The 21,984-nt window shown below is 32.9% G+C and overlaps 1 pseudogene; it reads right to left on the reverse strand.

The window, feature by feature from the left end:
• Positions 1 to 792: 792 nt before the first annotated feature.
• LOC120220671 lies at positions 793 to 1,773 on the reverse strand (annotated as a pseudogene).
• Between the last annotated feature and the right edge of the window lie 20,211 nt (positions 1,774 to 21,984).

Below are 21,984 nucleotides of genomic sequence, written 5' to 3' on the forward strand. Positions count from 1 at the left end.
AAAGTAAATCTCTGGCACGGATGCTACTGGTCCTTAACATCCTGTGATTTTAGGAAATTCTGTAAATAGTTCAGATTTAATTCAACTTATTAAGAAATGAAACCTATTGAATAAGGTTCACTATTCTGCCAGAGTATCTGCTGATTTAGTATCATTATAAAATACATATAATACGTGCAGGTAAATCATAGTCTTAAAGTATACTTAGAATACTGCATATTCAAACCAAAACCTAGGTCAACAAAATGCCTATAATTAAAAGCAACTGATGGAACGAAATCCAAAGTTATGACAAGGGAAACTCACTCTCTTGCTAAGCTGTGTTGCTTAGAGAACTTACAAAAGCATGTACCCTTACAGCCATTTCAGGACAGGTAAGGAGACACCCTCGCCTCTTTCTTTACCGTAGGATTCCAACTGAGGATGGGCCAGAAATTAGCATTTCTAAATATTTCAGAAAAGTCAACAAAATTGCTAAAAAGATTTTTAAAATGCCTGTCTTTCTGAGTCTGTGAGTAGTAATCTTCTCAGAATGTTCTAATAGCACAAAGACAAAGGCAAGTCTGTACACTTGCTCAGATGCTAGAAGAGTGGGAGATGGACTGTTAAGGACATCCTTAGCCAGAGCTTCTGTGGGCTTGTGACTGTATGCTGATAACAAGTGAGTCAGGTGGACTTTTGTGAGAGAATAGTGTTTGGTGGCTAGGACCTCTTTTGGGCATCTCTTCCTAAGTGGAATACACAACAGGTAAGGAGTAGGGGAGGTAATACAGGGAAGCTACTCTTTCCCGCTCAGAAGGAGTTGATGAAGCCCATATGTGCATTCAAGAAGCCCATGGGATCCTCTAGCTGTGGATAGTGGCTAATGTGGTCATCCAGAATCAACACTGTGGACCGCGGCAGCATTTTCCTGTACAGCTCCAACAACTCTAGATAGGGGTCAATGGGATCCAGTGGACCATAGATAAAATGAATGGGAATAGTTACAGAAGCAAGAGCTCCCACCCAGTGCCTTCTAAATGTCTTCATCGGTTGATGTACTGTAAGAGACTGTCGATAACTAAGTTTCCGTCATTATTGTGGATCCCTGCCCCCATGTCCCACAGCTCACTCTCAGAGGGGCAAGTGTATGGCCCAAAGACTGGAGTGAGACCTCGGGAGAATACAAAGAATTTCATCAATCGTGTGAGGATAGGTGACAGGATGCCTCCATCTTTGAGAAGCTTTTGGAGAAGGAGAGGATGGTGAGTCTCAGGAAATATACCTCCATTTGACAGAGACTTTATGGTAAGCCGACCAGATCGATTCTGCTTGAACCTATAGAGCAGCTCCTGAGCAACGATATCTCCATAATCATGAGACAAAAAGTTGATCCTGTGGTTCTGGAGCCCGAGGTGCTGCGAAAGAGCCTCCACAATGCTGGCCTGCTCGAATATGGAGTAGTGATGTGGTCTTGGTTTGTCACTGAAGCCAAAGCCCAAGAAATCAAGGGCAATCACTCGATGAAACCTTAGGGTCAGACCTTCCCAAATCTTTTACCAATCATAGGTGGATGTTGGGAAGCCATGCAAAAGCACAACTATCTCAGGACATCCAACCACACCCACAGAGTCTTGGTAGAGGATGCGCAATTCCTTGTAGGTGAGAATTTGCCTGATGACTTCTAGGAGTGCAGAGCAGGAGAAAGCTAGGTGGGGTGGGAGGGAGGATATGCAGGTAGGCCACAAGCTGGGGCACAGCCAACAGACCCACCTGAACCCACCACTCCTTCATCCTGATTCAGGTAAGACCTGGCCTACAAGACTCCATGTTTGTGGGAAACAGTCGCACATGTGCTTCCTGAGGCCAGAGCTTCTGGGCCTTACCCCTGTCCACCAGGGGAGACCTGGCCAAGCCACTGAATACCCATCTCTGAAACTACATTTATAAAAGGAGAAAAACACCATGGTTATTTCTGAATTCCCAGAAACAAAGATGCTTTTTTCGTATGGTAGAAACTCAACAAATGTCTGATAAACATTGAGTTGTTACAGAATTGTCATTAAAGAGCCATGAGACAGTTTTTGTTAAATTCCTCTAAGGGGCTTTGGAGGTGTTACCTTTTCGAGAGCAGTCTACAGCAAATCTTAGAAAATATTTAAAGGGTAACCTTAAATCTCAGAGTTGCCCTTTCAAACACAACATGAAATGAACTTTGATCTCAATCATTTATTCCCAGTTAACAAATAAAATTGAGGCATGGAAATCCTTAGGTACTCAGAATGACTTATTTGTGTTAATGTCATTAATTTATAGGCAGATTTTTGCTCTCTTCCTGTGAATTTTTGGCACAAACACTGGGAAAAGAAGTTTGGGCTCTGACCTTCTTCCCAGGGCAACAAAATTTATTCTGCTGTGTGGATAGAAGACTCTCAGCATGTATAACCTGGGAAAGGAGGGCTTATGGAACTTAAGTTAAACTCTTATCCTGAACCATAGGTGCACATGATCCCATCTCTCTAATCCTAGAAGAGCTGTAGAAACAAGGCTATGGCTCAGAATATCATGTTAATAGAGGATATTTAGTGCCAGTATAGCAATCCTACTCTGAGACTAGGCACAGACATTTTCAGTAACAGTCCATATTGCTCAAACTCGATTATCTCTGTCTTTTTAAATTATACACATTTTTCACTAATGTCCATGGTTTTCCCCTGAGAATATGGTTTAAAGGAATAGTTTCTCACCTTGACTTATTTGCTTTCAAGAATACATGGGAAGAGGGACAGATGTAAGTATGTTTAGCTCAAGTATTTTATATCACTTGGAGAGATCAGTTTAATAAATTAAAAAAAAAACATTCTTTTATTTGGGTCATCTGGACTAGCATAAAATTATTTTTAATTCATGATACATATTGAGCCAAAATATACTTGCTGTAAGAATGCTAAACAATAACATGACCTTGACTCTTCTCTTACTAAGGAAACCATCTGTAGAGGAAAATTGCCATATGCAGACTGAAGCTTCAACATCTTTCCCTTTTCCAAATACAAATTTAGATAATCACAAATAAGCTTTACAGAAAAATATTTTATACTCCCGAAGTTCTTTAAAAACATCATTCATTTAAGGCATCTTTAAGTTACTTCTATGTGCCAGCCTAAATATTTCCCATGGAGCATTCATTCATTTTGTCTCATTTCAAATTCTGTACATCATACTTTACTGAATATAAAGAACCAAAAATATGCCCAAATAGCAAAATAGATACAATCTATTCAGACACTAACTCAGTGAACTTTGATTAGAGATATCTTCCCAATGTGGAACACTATAATCCTTAAATGAACATGATATGTGACTTTGAGTTTAACATTATCATGAAAATATCACTACCAAATTCTAAAACCTCTGGCTTCTTTCCTCGTAATCCCTTTTTTTCTTACTGTGAGGTTTTCCTTGTATAGAATTCTGGCCAATGGCTCAGAGGCAGTCAAATAGATGTCAAGCTTATGGTTCCCTGCTGATGTGTTGAGAATAATAGTACATTATTAGTATATTAATAGTATATATTAATAGTATATTTTGCAACGTAAGATCAAATATAGGTATGATATATAAGTATAGTCACAAAAATGTGGATGCATCTTTTCTTTTTTATACTTAAGCAAGAGGAAAACATGTCTCCTAGTTTTAAGTAACATTTTAAAAAGTCATTCATACTCTAACATACACCTCTTGTTAAAATCGTAAAAATTTAAGGGAATTTTGAATTAAAACAATGAAATATATCTAAAATATAAGTAGTTTTTTTTGTCAAGGCAAAGGATTAAACGTGATTTAAAGAACTGTAAAATATCATTTAGCCTTATAATTCAGCTAATTCTAAAGATTTGTGCTGCAATAGTTAGTATGATTATTTTTGAGACTAAATTTTCATGATATCTTTTAATTGAAGCTGTACCAGTCAGGATCAAGTGAGCTTTTTTGAAGACACCCTTCATCATATTGAGGAATTTGTCCGCTAGTTGTGTTTTAGCGAAACTTATTAGGAATGGCTGTTGGAATTTGTACAATTCTTTTCCTTTAACAATGGGGATGATCATATATTTTTGTATTTTTCGTCTGTCAATATGGTGAGTTACATTTATTGATTTCAAAATGTTGAATCAGCCTTGCATTCTTGCAATATACTTCACTTGGTTGTATTTTATCCACTTGTACATTATTGGATTCAATTTGGTAATAAAATTTGTTAAGAATTTTGTACCTTCACTCAAGGTCTATCAGTTTGTAGTTTCTTTTAATACAATTACCTTTAATTGAGATGCCATTTGCATCTACTTTCAGTGCATATATTAATATATTTTACTTTAGATATGCCATCTCAATAATGTTTTTCCTGTTTTGTCTGTTCCTTTATTTTTATTTTCCTCTTCTGGATTGAGCACATTGTATTATGTTGTTTTAAATCTTTGTTGGCTTCTTATTTATATCTGTTTGATGTGTTATTTGTTGATTTTCATAGGTTTCTATGGTATTTTCTTAATACTATGTATTGTCCAACAATGTTACAGTGTTTCACGTGTTTTTTAAGCCCTTTATTGCTGCCCTTCAGTTCACTGTTACATTCTAGTTTTCTTCATTCTTATTTCAGAACAATGATAGACTCATAAGATAAATTGGATAATATTCATGTCTCTTCAGTTTTATAGAAAAATATATATACAGCATTGGTATAGTCTCCCCCATAAATTGACCTAGAGCTGAAGACTTCTTTATGGGAAGAGTTTTAACTTCATATTTAATTACTCTAATATATATAAGAACATAAGTTGTTTTTCTGTTTCAAAAAGTTTTGGTAGCTTGTGTCTTTCAATAAATTTCTCTATTTCATCCATGGTGTTGAACTTTATGTTACATTATTTGTTATACTAACATATTATCATTTTAGTATCTGTAGATTTTCTCAGTCTATTGAGATTTTTTTATTTCTGTATATATTTATATATTTACTGTAATATATTTTGATATATATTTTATTATGGTACATGTTCAGTATATAATCTGTCTTGATAAAGGTTCACATATACTTGAAAAGAATATACATACTGCCACCCCACCTTATATATATTCCCTTCATAATGTATGTTCTAGAAATATAAATGGCATTAATTTGGTTGACAATGTTCAAATCTTCTGATTTCTTAAAGATTTTCTATCTGTCCTATCAATTATGTTAAAAAGGAATTTAATTCTATAACCATAATTGTGCATTTGTCAGTTGTCTTTATATTTGTATCAGCTTATGCTTTATGTATTTTGCAGCTCTGGTATTATGTGCATAAATATTTAGGATTGTTACTCCTTCCTGATAATTGACACCTTTATCCCTATTAAATTACCCCCTTTTCGGGGTGTCCAACTTCAGCTCAGGTTATGATCTCACAGTTTATGGGTTTGAGCCACTTGTCGGACTCTGTGCTGACAGCTCAGAGCTTGGAGCCTGCCTCAGATTCTGTGTGTGTCTCTCTCTCTCTGTTTGCCCCACCGCTCCCCTGTCATGCTCTCTCTCTCTCTCTCTCTTAAAAATGAATAAACATTAAAAAATTTTAATTGAAAGCAATGACCCCCTTCTCCCTGTTAATAGTCTTTATTCTGAAACCTACTTTAGACTTCTATTTTTTTTTTAATTTTTAACATTTATTTATTTTTTGAGAGACAGAAAAGGCCAGAATGGAAATGAGGGAGGGACAGAGTGACAGAGAGACACAGAATCCAAATCAGGCTCCAGGTTCTGAGCTGTCAACACAGGCTCAAATCCACAAACTGTGAGATCATGACCTGAGCCAAAATCATGTTTAACTGACTGAGCCACCCAGGTGCCCCTCTGAAATCTGCTTTGATATCAGTTCAGATACTCCAGATTTCTTTTGTTAGTACTGGTATGATATGTCTTTTTTCCCCTTTTTTGAATTATAATATATTTGTGCTTTTATATTAAAATTAGGTTTCTTATACACATACAGTTGGAGTTTGCATTTTTATTTATTTTGACAATATCTATATTCTAATTGAATTCTGTAAGACATTTTAAATTAATGTGATTTCTTTATACATTTTGATTTGATGGGCTGTGCTCTGATCATAGAGCATGAAGACAGAGGCCACACCTTCAGTGTGGAGGAGAAAGCTAGAAGCAGTGTGGAACAGACACAGCCTAGCTGCCATAACTGCCCTGGGCTTCTGTGTGACTGTGAAATGTCTTTATTTATTTTTTAATTTTACTTCTCTTATTCTTTGCACCTGTTACTGCCTAATATTTTACATTCATATAAAAACATATGTATATTTATACATATATTTAAATAAATATAGCGTTACTCCCAGACTCAAGCTGAGGCAAATTTCTCTATTTTATATTTTAGTAATTTTGTCAAAATTAGGTTTTAGTTACACAGAGCTATGATAAATGAACAGAAATATAAAATGGAAAAGTAGATATTTTAGATCTTTTTCTATAAGTCAACTATTAAAAGCAATTTATTCAGATACAATGACACTATATATGCTTCTTAAGGAATTGTATTTTATCCATGCAATTGATATTGCCTATAAGAAGTATATTGACATCAATAATTCTGTACTAATATTTAATATTTGAAATAAAATTTTCTAATGCTTTTCTCTAAAAGGTAATTTTCATGCATTTTTAGGGGACACATTTTCATATCTTGGTCTTACATTTTATATAATACTGCCATTAGAATGGATAATATGACTTTCATTCTACTTATATAACAACATAATATTACTCACTGTGTAGTTTTTAGCAATATCCATATAATATATTACTTAAGTGTTGCTAGAATAAGACATTTCTGATTTTAAATAAATAAATAAATCATTTTAAGACCTACTTTTTATCCTTTTCTTTCTGGATACATTATTTCCCAAAATCAGGATAGCTCAAAATACTACTTACATCTTCAAATATATCCTTGAAATACTTGAGGGAACATTCAATAGGTACTAAATAAAAATGCCAAAATATATACCAAATAAGCTTTACTATTTTTCCAAGATAGAATGCCCCCACCAAAGTGCACATCATCATTGATAAATTTCCTGTTTTAAAATAATATCTTTGGTATATTGGTTAATTAGGTCCATCTTTGACTATAAATCTGTATTATGCAATTGTACTTTTAGCAGAGGCATTGAACATTAAAAATATATTTGTACATTTTGTTACAGTATGTATGTGTGTTACAGTGTGTTAATCTACTTGATTTTAAATCAATATAATATTCGAATGGCTGCCAACAATTTAGGATATTTGCCATGTGTTTCATGAAGTCAGCTTTCTGGACACATGCATGCCAAAGGAAACATTATTTAGGCATTTAGCAAGTTGGTAAAGATGTGGGAAACTAAAAATTCAGTTAATTTCAATAGAACAAATTTCTTTAATTCAATTTTTTTCAATAATAACACTATTATGTTGATTTGGGCATATAGTTTAGATGCAGTTTATATAGCTTAAAATAAAATGTAAACTTGAATAATGAACTTTGAAATATATAACTGTGCCATCTGCATTTCCTGACATTATCATCTGAACTTAACATTCCAGCCATCTAGGATGTATTTTTATGAGATTAAATACCAATGATCAAATGGAAGAAAATAGGATTCTCTGAGTTCACAGTCTTATGTTAAAATAGATTAAGCATTTTTCTTAGGGTTTTTTTTTTTTTTTAGCACAACACCTATCTTTGGTATGATATCAAACACTCCTGTGCTTGCTTAGAGATTATTTAAGTAGTTTCTTCATTCTCTATTGGCATGCTTTATTTTTACCCTATATTTCTTATTTGCCTATACACTTAGATTTCCAACATCTTTTCTTACAGATATAAACCAAATATGTTAATTTTGCCCCTTAGAAATCTAAAGGTATTCCTGCTTCTATTATTTTGTGATGACCTTTCCTCATAGGTAGATAAGTAATTGCTGACTTCACTATTTTAGTTTTGACAGCTAAAGTATAAATCCTTCTGAGAATATTTGCTTTAAGAGGGATCAAGATCTTCTGTTCTTAGAATATTCTCTGTTGGTAAGATTCGTGTTTCTATCTTTGTGACCTTTTTATAGTTGATCACATCTTTCAAGTTACCTCTTGTTTGAAGGTTTGCTATTCTGAAATAGTCTCTGTTTTCCAAGACATAATTCATTACTTGATACCTCAGGTGAAGTTGCTATTATGTAACTAACTGTATTGGAAAACTTCTGTTTTTCTGCTTTCTTGCATAATCATCTGCATGGTTACTTTTCCTGTGGCTTAACTTCTTATAAAATTTACATAGGAAAATTCAAATTTGTATCCTTTCATTCATTTTTTAAAAAGCGAAATAAGTCAGGCAGAGAAGGACAAATATCATATGTTTGCACGTATAGGAGGATTAGGAGGAACTTGACGGAGGAACAAGGGGGAGAAGAAGGGCGGAAATGGTGGGGGAAAGGGAGAGAGGCAAACCATGAGAGACTCTTGAATGCTGACAAAAACTGAGGACTGATGGATGTGGGGGGGAGGGGGGGATGGGCATGGAGGAGGGCACTTTGGGGATGAGCACTGAGTGTTATGTAGAAACTAATTTGACAATAAACTATTTGAAAAAAAAAATAAAAGCATATGTTTGCTTTCATTCTTGGATATCTCTGTTTTCTTGAAAATAGCACATGAAAAAAACATCTTTTAACTCTCCTTACCTCTTAACTACATTATGAGTAGTTCCACCTTGGCCATTTTGGAATCCAATCCATCTTTATCACACTACTATGTGAATTTTATCTGGAAATGTGTTAATTCAGTTAATGATGTGTTATTCCTGCCTTGGTTTATTCAATCATGTTTTCTCTATAGTTTATATTAAGTACATTATCATTGGGACTGAGGTGTGCCTAATTTTGGTCTCCCTCTCAAAATCCCTTTCCTTTTCACTGACTCTTATTGTAAGAATAATCGTTATTGTTATAAGTCTTTTTGGTAGGCATCATATTCTTAATTATAAACTTAAATGTATTTAAAAATTAGGGTGCCTGGGTTGCTCAGGCAGTGGAGAGCCAACTCAATCTTAGGTCTTTATCTCAAGGTCTTGACTCAAGCCCTGCATTGGGCATGAAGACTACTTAGCAAATGTATTTAAAACTTAAATGCATTTATATAACTCTGTCATGTTTGAAACAATGGTCAGTGAGATGTCTTTACTTCCATGTTCAGTGAATGTTTGTTAAAGATTGATTATTTAATGAAGCTACCTGGGAAGTTACATAGAGTTATTTATGTGTTTTTCACACTCATATTAACATATTAATTAATTAAATTATTATTATTTCAAATACATATATTAAGAACTGTGGCAATAAGAAAACAGGATCACTGCCCTATAATAACTGATACTCACTTTTGCTTTGAAGACACTTCATTCTCTCTAAAGTCATCAACTTTAGAGTCCTAGCATAACACCTATCTAAATACCTAAATACCGTATCTAAATACCTAAATACCATATTTTATATAGTTATTTCAAAGTCTAACATGATGCAATTTTCATAAGTCTTGCTTTCATATTAATTTTACTTGGCAATGGCATATAGGCAATTATTCAATTACGTTTTGCTTCTAAAACCTCTGAGACAATTGTGGTAAAAGCAACCATATATTTGAGACAATTTTCAGTGTATAGGACCTTATATTTCTACAGTTGAAGACGAAGACAAATTTATCATATTGTCCTCTTTCTTCATCTTTATAAACCATGGAGTACTTTTTGCTCTTTCCTTTTATCTTTATATGTATCTAAAATATCACATTTTCAGGACAAAATAGAATAAAATATTGAAGAACATTTCCAGCAATTCTCAAAAGTAAATTTATGATGGATAAATCTATACAAAGTAAGTTAGTCTACAAAGGAGAAAAGAGAACTTTAACAAGTATTTATTGAAAGCCTACCAGTTAGTCCTGATCTCTAAATCATTGGATATTCTGATGTCTAGAATGCTTCTCTCTTCAGACCATAGTTAGTTAATTCCTTCTCATCCTTCATGTCTCAGTTCAAGTTAAAACAAAAATATGAAAGTGATATTCACTGATCTCACAATTTAAATAAAATAACTTTTTATTCTGCCTCCTGGGACCTATTTTGTCCTTCTCATCAAACAGTAGATATTCTAAATGTCTTCACATTCCCAGGAATAGTTAGAATACCTAGAATAAATACCTTAATTTCCTCATTCCTTCCATAAGAGTCACTGCTAGAATCTTTCCTTCAATAGGTATCTCCTTTCACGTGAACTTAAAAATTCACCAAGTGACTGCATGGTCACAATGTGACATAGATTAATACAGTCCCATTTTCTCTTTACCATCTGATTATCCCTACCTTCCAATCCAACAGTTCAGACAATTTAGCTCAGACTCCCAATACTAATATTTTCTGAATTTACTTCCAATATCAAATACTGAATCAGTTTTTATTTTGTGTAGAAGATGGAGAATACTCTGAATATTTTAACAAAATAAAGTGTATTCAACATGGAAAATCAATGCTTACAGAAATGTTTAATGAGTTGGAAGAGTGGTTTCTATGCCAGATCTCCAGAAACTTCTCCTCAAATTGATATTAGTGTTCCCAAACCTAAAGTCTCTGTTGGAACTATTAAAAATAAAGGCATACCTGTGACACCATTGCCACTGTGACTGACCTCTTTATACCCATGAATGGGTAGAGTGAGTCATTCTGACATTTTATAAGAGGTCTCAAATCACCCACAAAACTCAAGAACAGAAATTGGAACATGGAATGTGACCCATTTGACCCCAACTGTCCCTTGAAACCAAAAAACCTAGAGAATATGCAGTAACATGTTGCTGCATAAAGCCTCACATTTCCATATTTTTTCTAGCCAACAGAATGATAACTAAAAGGTAGAATATTTGCCTTGGCCCCGTGGCCTCATTTTTCCCTTCAAAACCACATGTCACTTGATATAACTTACATTTTAATGTTTATTTTAATGTTTATAATTTACACCAATGCTTACTTGGTGTAAATTATATTTTACCCATGGTAAAAGGAGAAACTAGATGGCAGACACTCTTTTACCATTACTTCCTACCATTAGAAAATATAATATTCAATGCCAACAAACATTCTAAAGCACTTAGGAATGAATTTAAGGACCATCTTGCAATCTTATTTTGGAAAAATACATAAAAGAAGATAGGTATAATTGGAATAACATACCATATTAGAATATTAAAACTTAATATCTTAAAGAAGTAATTTTCCATATATACATTTGTAAATAATAATCATCAAAACAGTTTAAGGTAATTTGGAAAAAATAAGACTCATATAAAAATATAAAAATTAAAGAATAAATAAGGCAGTGCTTTTATAAAAATAAGGAAGAAGAATTGCCAGAGCAATATTTATTGCAAAGCATAGGAAATAAAACATTGTATATTTACTCAAAGGTAAAAGTAAATTTATGATCAGAACAAACAACGCAGAAACTGATGCATGATGCTAGGAATATTTATTATATTATAAAAATGATATTACAAATCAGTGGGTAAAACAAAACAAAACAAAAACAAAACATTTTTTAAAAACTATTAGCTATTAACTAGACTTCCATAATAAAATAGCAAGATTAGATACCAATCTCACATCATACACAAAATGAAATCCCACCTGAATTAAAAACCTAAGTGTAAAAACACTTCTGATGTTCATTTTATTTAGAAATATTGATTCATTAAACAAAATACCAAAATCTTAAAATATATTAAAAAAAGATTGATTGTATGGAGCAATATTAAAACAAAACACAATGTATACATATTTAAAAGACAAAAGACATAGTGATGGAATATGTGTACAGTATACATGTAGCTATTTGTTACATTAGAGATCTTTTCCAGTTTTAGCAATGTGTCAACTGTTACTATATTCCAAACCAAGAGTCTAGATTATCTATGACAAGAAGAGGGCCAAGAACTGTTTATTTTCCCCCTACGGTTTCTTTGCTTAACCCAGATAATATGAAGAGCCAAGCGTTTCTGAAGATGTTGTCCTACATTCCATAGGAGAGAGCAGAGATGGTCCCCCATGACCTCAAGTCTAGAGAGAGACCATTGGAGAGTGTAAAACTTTTCTCCTAGAGTTTGAGAAACAGTATACTGAGAATCTAACTTATACCTGAGAGGAAAAAAGGGGAGAAAACTATTCAGTTGACCTACCCTACAACCACAGAACAACCTGGAATTTTAGGAGACTGAATACAAATGGAAGATAATTAAGTAACATTCCCGAAGACAAAATAATGGGACAAAAGTGAATTAAGAGACAGAGTTAACTAAGAGTCTACAGGAACAGTATTAGAATTTTAGAGTATGGCAATACGGTTTGGAGAGCCCTTAGCAAAGTGGAATTCGTAAATGGTCAGCATGAGTCAGACAATTCCAGCTCAGATATCCTTAGCAATGAAAGAAAATCTATGAAAAACACTAAATGCACCAAAAGAGAGAGTCATTTTTAGATCCCTGCAAAGGATGAAATAACCAAATATACTTCATACTGGTGCCAGCAGAGAAAGACACTCTAATTCTTTATATTTCTCTTTTCATCACTTCACCATTAAAGTTGCCAGAAGTAGACTAGTGAGTAGTAAAAGTGCTAGTCCAAGAAATAGGAAAAAAAAGGGTGTAGCCTGGACGAAGTTCAAGATGGAAGAGAAGATGCCTAAATAAATTATTTCTGGAGGAATATAAAATCACCCAGAACCTTCATTATTTTCAACAAAATTTGATACTGTGTTTGCCATCTTATATAAATTAGCCACATATAAAAGTAGCTAGTCATGAAAAAGGAAAGAATTGTCCAAAACTATAAAATGCATCATATAAATAGACATACAAAAATTCAGATTGAGAAATTGACAATATGAAATATAATTTTGAATATATTCAAGAAATTAAATGACACAATGGAAAAAATGGCAAAGAAGTAGGGATTGTACAATAAAATTGAAGTTATAGAACTGTAAAATTCAGTAACTACACTTACAAACTTAAATAATATGTTTAATGACTCATTAGAAATTGTTGAAGAATTAATCAGTTAACTAAAATACAGGTATAAAAGGCGCAAAATAAAATATGGAGAAAAAATATGATGGAAAGTACTGAAAAGAATTCAAGACACAAATTCAAGAATACAGTAATTTTTTTTAATGTATTGTTTACTTGAAGTTGCAGAAAGAGGACAAAAGCAAATAAAACCACTTATGAACTTAAAATAGGAAAATGACGAAAAAGAAAATCTACAAAATAGAATCTTAAAAATAGCCAGAAGAAGAGGCACGATCACCCATGAAGGAACAACAGTGAGATTGGAAGTTGACTTCTAAAAATCATTTGGAATGACATCCCTAAAGAAAGAAAGTAACTAATATATATTTTTGTATGTAGCAAAAATATATTTTACAAATGAGGTTTAAATTTTAAAAATCACACACACACACACACACACACACACACACGCACATGCACACACAAACATACACACACCCTGAAAGAACTTATTGCTAGCCAACTATCAATGTATCACTAAAGAAAATCATGTAGAAAACTGATTCCAGATGCACAAAGATAGCTACATTAAAAAAATTATAACACTTTCAGGGAAAGAACTAAACATAACATTGCACGCAAAGCATAAGTCTATTTCTAAGATTTGGAAAGTAAAAGAAAAAAGGACATATTCGTAAGGTGGATTATCAATATATAACAAGCATCATAGACTAGTTATCCCTTTTCATTATGGCACGCATATAGCTAACTCAGTCTTTATACCAATTTACTTACCTTAACATGAGTTTGTGTTCGTTGCCAACTTTGCTATAGAACGAATGTGAATACAGCTATTTCTTATTATTTCCTCAGGAAACAAGAATTCACACAAAATCACACACACACACACACACACACACACATCCAACAAGACTTTTCAAAATGGTTTCTGTAGTAGAATGTCCGTTCCCCAAAGTAAAGAGGTTATTCATTCTTATCAAAATAAATTGACTGAGCCTCAAATGGCTTTTTATTGATAATTTCCTAATAAAAGTTCTATTCAATTCATTTGAACCTTGCTTTCCTTTCTTACAAAAATATTTTCATTTGCCTTCAATACATGTTTTAGAAAGTATATTGGCTGAAAAAAATCTATTCTGAACTTAATATCTTCTACTTTAACATATTTGTTTTTACATTGTAATTTCACATTTGTTCACAGACACTTAGAATGGGCATATCTTAAGATTTAGTTGACATTTTTCCCCTTAGGCCGATAGCTCATCAGGTTTGCCAGTGTTAGGTAGATTTCTAAATATAGTGCTCACTCATTTAGGACAAGGATAAAAGAAAACCTCACTCAGCAACTACCCTTTGTCACTCAAGTCCTAGTTGGAGATGGGGAGATAACATACATAAAAGAAGATTTTTTTTATACATAATTAGGCATTTGAAATCAGACAATACAAAAATATTGCATTTTGAATTTATAAAAATGTGCCTACATGACAAAGTTGAAAGTCAATGCAAAGTAAAAACTAAAGTTATAAAAAGTAAATATCTTCTTCACCAAAGCGTCCACTAATAAACTATCTTATCTAATTTAGGGCCAATGAAACACCTGCAGGAGACAAAATAATGGCCTTCCAAAGACACCCATACCCTAATTTCTTAGGTTACATGGAAAAAAGATATTGTGTTGCAGATGCAATAAGAATGATAGTCAGCTGACTTTGAAAAGATAAATATATTTTTGAAATATTCTTGAGATGATGAGATTATTTGGGGCTTCTCATTATGATCACAGGTGCCCTTAGAAATGGAAGCGGGAGGCAGAGGAGACAGAACTGGAGGGAAGGCAGCACAAGAAGGACTTGACCTCCTGGTATGAAGGTAGAAGGCTACATGCTAAGAAAATACAGGTGATTTCTAAAAGCTGGAAAAGGCAAGGAAAATGACTCTCTCATAGAGACTTCAGGAAGAATACAACACTACTAACACTTTTATTTTTGCCCACTGGGACTGATTTAGAATTTTCATCTCCAGAACTATAAGGTAGTAAACATGTGTTGTTTTAAGCCACTGATTTTTTTGGTAAATTTTATTAATTTGTTACACCACCAATAGGACAGCAATCCAGTATGCTAATAAAAAGTATATTTTATTTACCCAAATCAGAACTCCATGGGAAGCAATGCAACTTACGTGGAGTTCCCTGTAGTTGTGCAGTATACAACTTGGGAAACTAATTGTAATAATGGCCATGGTACTGTGCTTCACTATTTTTGCTTACATGATGGAGATATTTCTGAATCAGTATGTACAGAGCTTTCCTCCTCATTAATGATGCATGATGCTGTGTTTTATGATCGTACCATAAGTTAACCCTGCTTTAACCATAAATTAAAGTCATTGAATTAGAAAGCCTATCATCTATAATAGAACCATAATTTAATACATATTGAAGATATTTAAATTGCACCTAGTATTAGTTGTTGCAAATAATACAATCACTTTCCTTTTATTAAATATTTTGGCTATATTTCTAAGTTATAAGATACACTCTTCATTTCGTTGATAGCCAAATGATCCTGTGCCAGACATTGTAAAAATCATCCCACATGTATTTTTTTTTAATTTAGTCTCAAGACTGGCCCATGAAATTTACGTACCTTTGTTTTTCTTTTATACCAAAAGAAACTAAAGCTAAAAAATTGTTATTTTACTGTGTCCTAAGACTTTAAACAAAGTTAATAGCTCTTAAACACAGTGCCCTTTAATGATATAGCACTTTTGTAACACAGTTTTCGATTTTGAGAACTCAGTTAAATGTGAAAGCAAATCGAACAAATAGTTTGGTCCACAACTGATAGTAACTTAGCTTGTTTAAAGTGTTTTTCTACAAAAAGTATTTTCAGATAATTATGGGCAAATTTTAAAGAATAGCAAAGGTCATTTAACACAAGGGTACAATAAATTTAATGCTATTTTTCTTATGCAAAGAAAAAAACAAAAATGGCTTTCAATAGAGATAGCTATAGCTATATGTATACTGTGTATTAAATATTTATATGATACCTATATTTTTAAGTCAAGGAATATCAAAGGGAAGAACATAAATTTCTCATGCATATAATAGCATTTTTTCCATAGTAAAATGTCCATCAGCTGGGTGCTGATAACAATACAAACTTTTAAAATTATTTCCTTCTTATGTTTGTTCATGTCAGTGCAATTAAGGCTTTTATGTCTCTGTGTGGATTCACCTGATTCCATGTTTTAATTCTCTTATATTAGGCACAAACAATTTAAACCATTCTCCTCAAAAACATTGAGATTTATTTGTAATGGCATTTTTAAACATTTTTTAACATTTTTTAAACATTGTTTAAAAAATTTAACAAATTTTTAACAAATTTTAACATTTTTTAACATTTATAGAAATGCATATATTTAAAATATGGCTAATGTTTCTGTTTTATAATTGACCAAATTTCAGTGGCCCAGTTCTAGTTTCTGGAAGCCATTTATTCAAGTCAAAACTAGTTTTTCAGATTTAACTTTCATCTTAGTTGAAAATTTGGTTCTTAAACAATTTGCATCTAAATGAATCACACCATAACCATTAATGTCTACCTTCTTTATACGTAAAGCATTTCAGATACATTGGAAAGTTACAATTTAAAAAAGTCGATACATACATTCAACAATGGTGGGAGATAAGGGAATCGCAGAGGCTATAATTCTAAAAGATAAAGCGAGAACAAATATGAGTATAAAATGAGGTACAAAATTAGAAATGGGAACAAAAAGGAGGAAGGAGAAATAAAGGAGAAATAAAGAAGAGGAAGGAAAGAATTACAAGAACCAAACCATTGTTCTAGATTTAGAAAAATGATAATATCATTTCAATTCTTATTTTAGATGTCTGGGTCAAAAACACCTTACATTTAGTATATTGGCTTTAGGCAAATCTTGTATCTACTTCTTAATTCCACCCACCTTTATATGCGTACAATCTTTAAATGTGTTCAGAAAAAAAAAAGAAAAGAATTGTCTCTTTCTACCTAGAGCAGTCAGATTTTCTTTTCTCTCCTCTTCTTTCTCCCCCTTCTTTCTTTCTTCTCTCTCTAGCTCTCTCTCTTTCTTTCTTTATTTTTATTTTTTGGCTGTAATATAAGTTGTGCTGAAAGTTTTATTCTGTTTTATTTATTTCCCATCTTCTTCCATTCTAATCAGCTCGGCCTTGGCCTCTGGCTTGTCTTCAGAATTCTCTGTATGTTTTATGTATAACCTATTTGCAGGACATAAAAAGTATACAGCTGCACAGAAAGAACATTTTAATTATCTACTATATAATAATAGCTCTAATATCTAAGAGGTTCAAATCTGATTATGTTTAAATTAGTTATTAAAATGCAATTACTAGTAAGACATTTTAGCCTGAAAATCCCTCCCCTACTAAATTCACTCTGTCACTGTATATGTTAAGATAAATCTGATTCTTAATGTCAGTAAATAGTCCTTTTGTTGTTTTCTCTTTTCTCAGGAATAAAACAGATTTTGAAATAATTCTTTATTGATGTGAATGAGAACAAGATGGGAAAATCACGTATATTTACAGATAATGAAACTCTTGTAATCCTCAAGGAGATTAATCTGTCTATTTAAATAAGGGAGCCCTTAGAAAGATTCCAGTGCAAAACCAAACTAGGCACAGATGATACTGAGCTCTAATCCAGGGAGACAGTTGCCATTCTTAGAATGACACTGCAACAGGAAATCTGGGGCTTCAGGAATCTATGATACTGGTATTCCGGCCATTTGTTAAACTTTTGGTTTCAAAACAGTAAGAATGGCATAAAAATATTAAATCTTGGAAGTGATAGGTCTCCCAGATTAATTTACTATGGGGAGAATTCAATAAATTGTTAATGTCCTGATAAGAAATAGATATACTACAAAAAATAACTATGCACTGTATTATAACCATTTTCATTTTGTTACGTATTTATCATTGTGTTCTAGAAATATGCCATGCAAATGCCTAATCCCATAAAATCACATGGTAAATCTTACTTGAGTTTATGAATTATTTGTTACTAAAAGAAATAAATCATTTATTTTATAACACAGTAATCTGGAATCTCAAGGTTATCTAAAATATATATACTTACAGATCAGTGATAGGTAGGGGTATATAGGTATAAGTACAGAGGTGCTTAGTCTCACTGAACTTAATAATTTTTCACAAAAGCAAAAGAACAGTCCTATATTTATAACTTTTCTCTTAAATTTACAAGTGAAATATATTGAAAGGTAGCACATGAAAAATCTGAAATATAAAAAATTTAAAAAGTGTTGATTAAGTCATGTTTTGAGGAAATAAAGGCATTGTTTCAAGACCTTTCTAAAATTTTGAGCACTGTACAATTGTAAGCTTTATTATTCTTTTTTAAATGTTTTATTTATTTCTGAGACAGACAGACAGACAGAGTGAGCAGAGGAGGGACAGAGAGAGAAGGAGACACAGAATCTGAAGCAGGCTCCAGGCTCTGAGCTGGCTGTCAGCACAGAGCTGTCACAGGGCTCGAATCCAGGAGCCATGAGATCATGACCTGAGCCCAAGTCAGACGCTCAACCAACTGAGCCACCCTGGCGCCCCATAAGTTTTATTAACTTTTGTGTGACTTTAACATTTGAGGTCTTGTGTCTTACTTTTTTCTTTTCTATATCCTTTTTTAAGAAATTAACTATTTTTGAAAGAGAGAGTGAGCTTGTGTGGAGAAGTGGGGGAGGGGCAGAGAGAGAGAGAGAGAGAGAGAGAGAGTTAGTTCCAAGCAGACTTTGCACTGTCAGTGCTGAGCCTGATGTGGGGCTTGAACTCCTGGACCATGAGGTCATGCCTTGAGCTGAAGTCAGATGCTTAACTGACTGAACCACCCAGGCAAACTTGTTTCTTTTTTTTAATGTTTTTTTTTTTGTTGTTGTTGCTATTTTGTTTTTTGAGAGAGAGAGAGAGAGAGAGCTGCAGAGGGGCAGAGAGAGAAGGGGACATAAGATCTGAAGCAGGCTCTACACTGACAGCAGCAAGCCCAAAGGGCGGTTGGAACTCACAAACCAGAACCATGAGATCATGACCTGAGTCGGATGCTCAAACAACTGAACCAACCAGGGGCCCCTAGTATATTTTACTTCTAAAGAATGTGACATTTTGGGGCACTAAGGTGGCTGAGTCAGCTAAGCATCCAACTTCAGCTCATGTCATGAATCATGATTCATGAGTTTGAGCTCTGCATTGGGCTCTGCTGACAGCTCAGAGCCTGGAGGCTGCTTTAGATTCTGTGTCTCCCTCTCTCTGCCCCTCCCCTGCTTGTGCTCTGTCTCTCTCTCTCAAAAGTAAAAAAAAAAAATATTAAAAATTTTAAGAATAGAACGTGACATTTTCATTGACTTTCCGTTTCAAAATAAATCCCAACAAGATATGCAGAAATCAATTAAATTATGTTTGCGACACTGTATTGAGAACAGTTGTCATGAAATTTGAGGCTGTATATCTTAACTCAGAGATTACGGTTTTCTAATTTTGATATCTCATAAATTAGCACAATTACTAACATACATCAACTACACAAATATATATTTGGTGAAACTCCAAACAAAGCTAATTGGTAAGAAAAGGTGATGGCTTGTGTTTTGTAAATAGATTCTATACCCATGGTATTTTGGATAGCCTAACTCCAAATATGTCTCTGAGCAAAGTGATGACCATAATTAATGTAAAAGAAAAACTATTGAATGAAATTCATTGCATGGTGCCTAAATGATTCAAAACAAAACCAGAAAAATAAATAGTAATTTCAGATTCAAAATTATAACCAGTGTTAAATAAATAAATTGGTAACCTTTTATATATTTAAATATCTCTAAGATTCCTAAACTTGATGACAAAGTGGTCAAATTTCATAAAAGTAATAAATAAAGTTTAAGAATTACTAAGATTTTGAAGATAAATTATTACAGGGTTGCAAAATAAAGTAACTGAGCAGAATAACTGATTTATTCTGAAAATGATGCTACTTACGTTAGAGCACAAAGAAATTTCTTAAGCCCTGAAGGGCATTTAAAATAGGAATTTTTAATGCATTTTGATTAAAATTATTTCTTTGGCATACAGATTGTCAGGTCCAAATGAATCTAATTTTTTAGTGGAAGTTTTGTTGTGTGTGTTTTTCTTTTTTAATAAAATATGTTCAGTACATACCTACTTTATCAGTGTCACATCTAAATCAATGTTGTACCATCATTTGAGTCCTGGGTGAGGTAAATATTTTATAGTCTTAAATTTTTGAAAATAAATTAATTTAAGGTTATTTGATTATCTAATTGATGCAATAATCAGTTGCATATTTTGATTATGCTAAGTAAGAGATATGAGGATAAAGAAGAAAATCAAAATTGCTTACTTTTGTTGTTCACTATCTAGAATTTCTTTAGTATTAATACATGAAAAAGTTGAAATGTCTGAAATTTTCCTATTATTATTTTAGGAATGCTTGGAGAAATTCTAATACTGACATTGACTTATTTAGAACAATAAAATATTTTTTTTTCTTTTTTTTGGATACTGAAGATTTGTAGCTGGCTCAGTTTCTTATGGTTCTATTGAAACTATAAATGTGATAAAAAGAAATAAACTGTATCATCTTAGGAAAAACTTTAAAATATGAAAATGAAGATTAAAGTTTAGTGTAATGACAAGAGGTAACAGGAAAAGAAGATGATGGTACTCATGAATGAAGCAAAAGAAGGGAACCAAGGGAAAAAAAAGCAAATTTGTTAACCAGTAAGGAGAGAATAGAGAAAAGTAGAAAAAATCTCAAAGTAATCTTTCATGTTTTAAACTTTAATAATTATATTTTAGTTTAAGTAATTCTTTTATTTTTTGTTTTACTTTTGAGACAGAGAGAGACCGAGCATGAGTGGGGGAGGGGAAGAGAGAGAGGGAGACTCAATCCTAAACAGGCTCCAGGCTTCTGAGCTGTCAGTACAGAGCTCAATGTGCAGGGCTTGAACCCATGAACCGTGAGATCTGATCAGAGCCGAAGTCAGATGCTTAAACGACTGAGCCACCCAGGCGCCCCTAGTTTAAAATAATTTAACTAACGTATGTTTTATAAGCTTTCCGTCCTAAAAGCAAAGACAGAATACATGGGAGACCCATCTTTTTGAAATAATGTGGTACTTACCAGGATTTAAAGTAGACTCTAATTTTTGTTGAAAATATCAGAAGCACACTTAGAACCATCTGGATATTTATAGGAAAATTCCTAATAGTGATTGCTTATCTCTTGATATGCCCTTATAGTAGAATTTTAAGTGATTTCAATTTCTTTGCTTGGGTTCATATTTTTTTCTGTCAGATTCTTTAGAAGGAGCATATTTAATTTTTCAGTCATGGATCAAAGCAGAAAATCAAACTTTTAGCAAGGAACTTTTTTTCTTTTTACACTCTAAATACATAAAATTTTTTCAAGGTCAGAGAGAACTTGTTTTTCATTGGAACTTCAAAAATGTTCCTCTAAACAATAGAAAAGTTTACCCATCAAGATACATACTACATCTGAGACAACTGTTATTCTCTACCCTGACATCACAGCTATGAGAAAAGGTTCAGAAAATTAGAATGAAGAAATTCTTCTGCCAAAACAGACTCTCACTGAGAGGCCACAGAATTTCAGCAATAGGTTAGTGGTGATTATTTATGTTTTATACCTGTCACAGTCAAGTACAATCTGATTTCCTGTAACCCAGGAACTAAATACTCACAATCACTACCACCTCCAACACCTAGAAAA

Source organism: Hyaena hyaena, unplaced genomic scaffold (assembly GCF_003009895.1).
Source record: "Hyaena hyaena isolate Hyena2069 unplaced genomic scaffold, ASM300989v1 scaffold_717, whole genome shotgun sequence".
NCBI classification, from domain to species: Eukaryota; Metazoa; Chordata; class Mammalia; order Carnivora; family Hyaenidae; genus Hyaena; species Hyaena hyaena.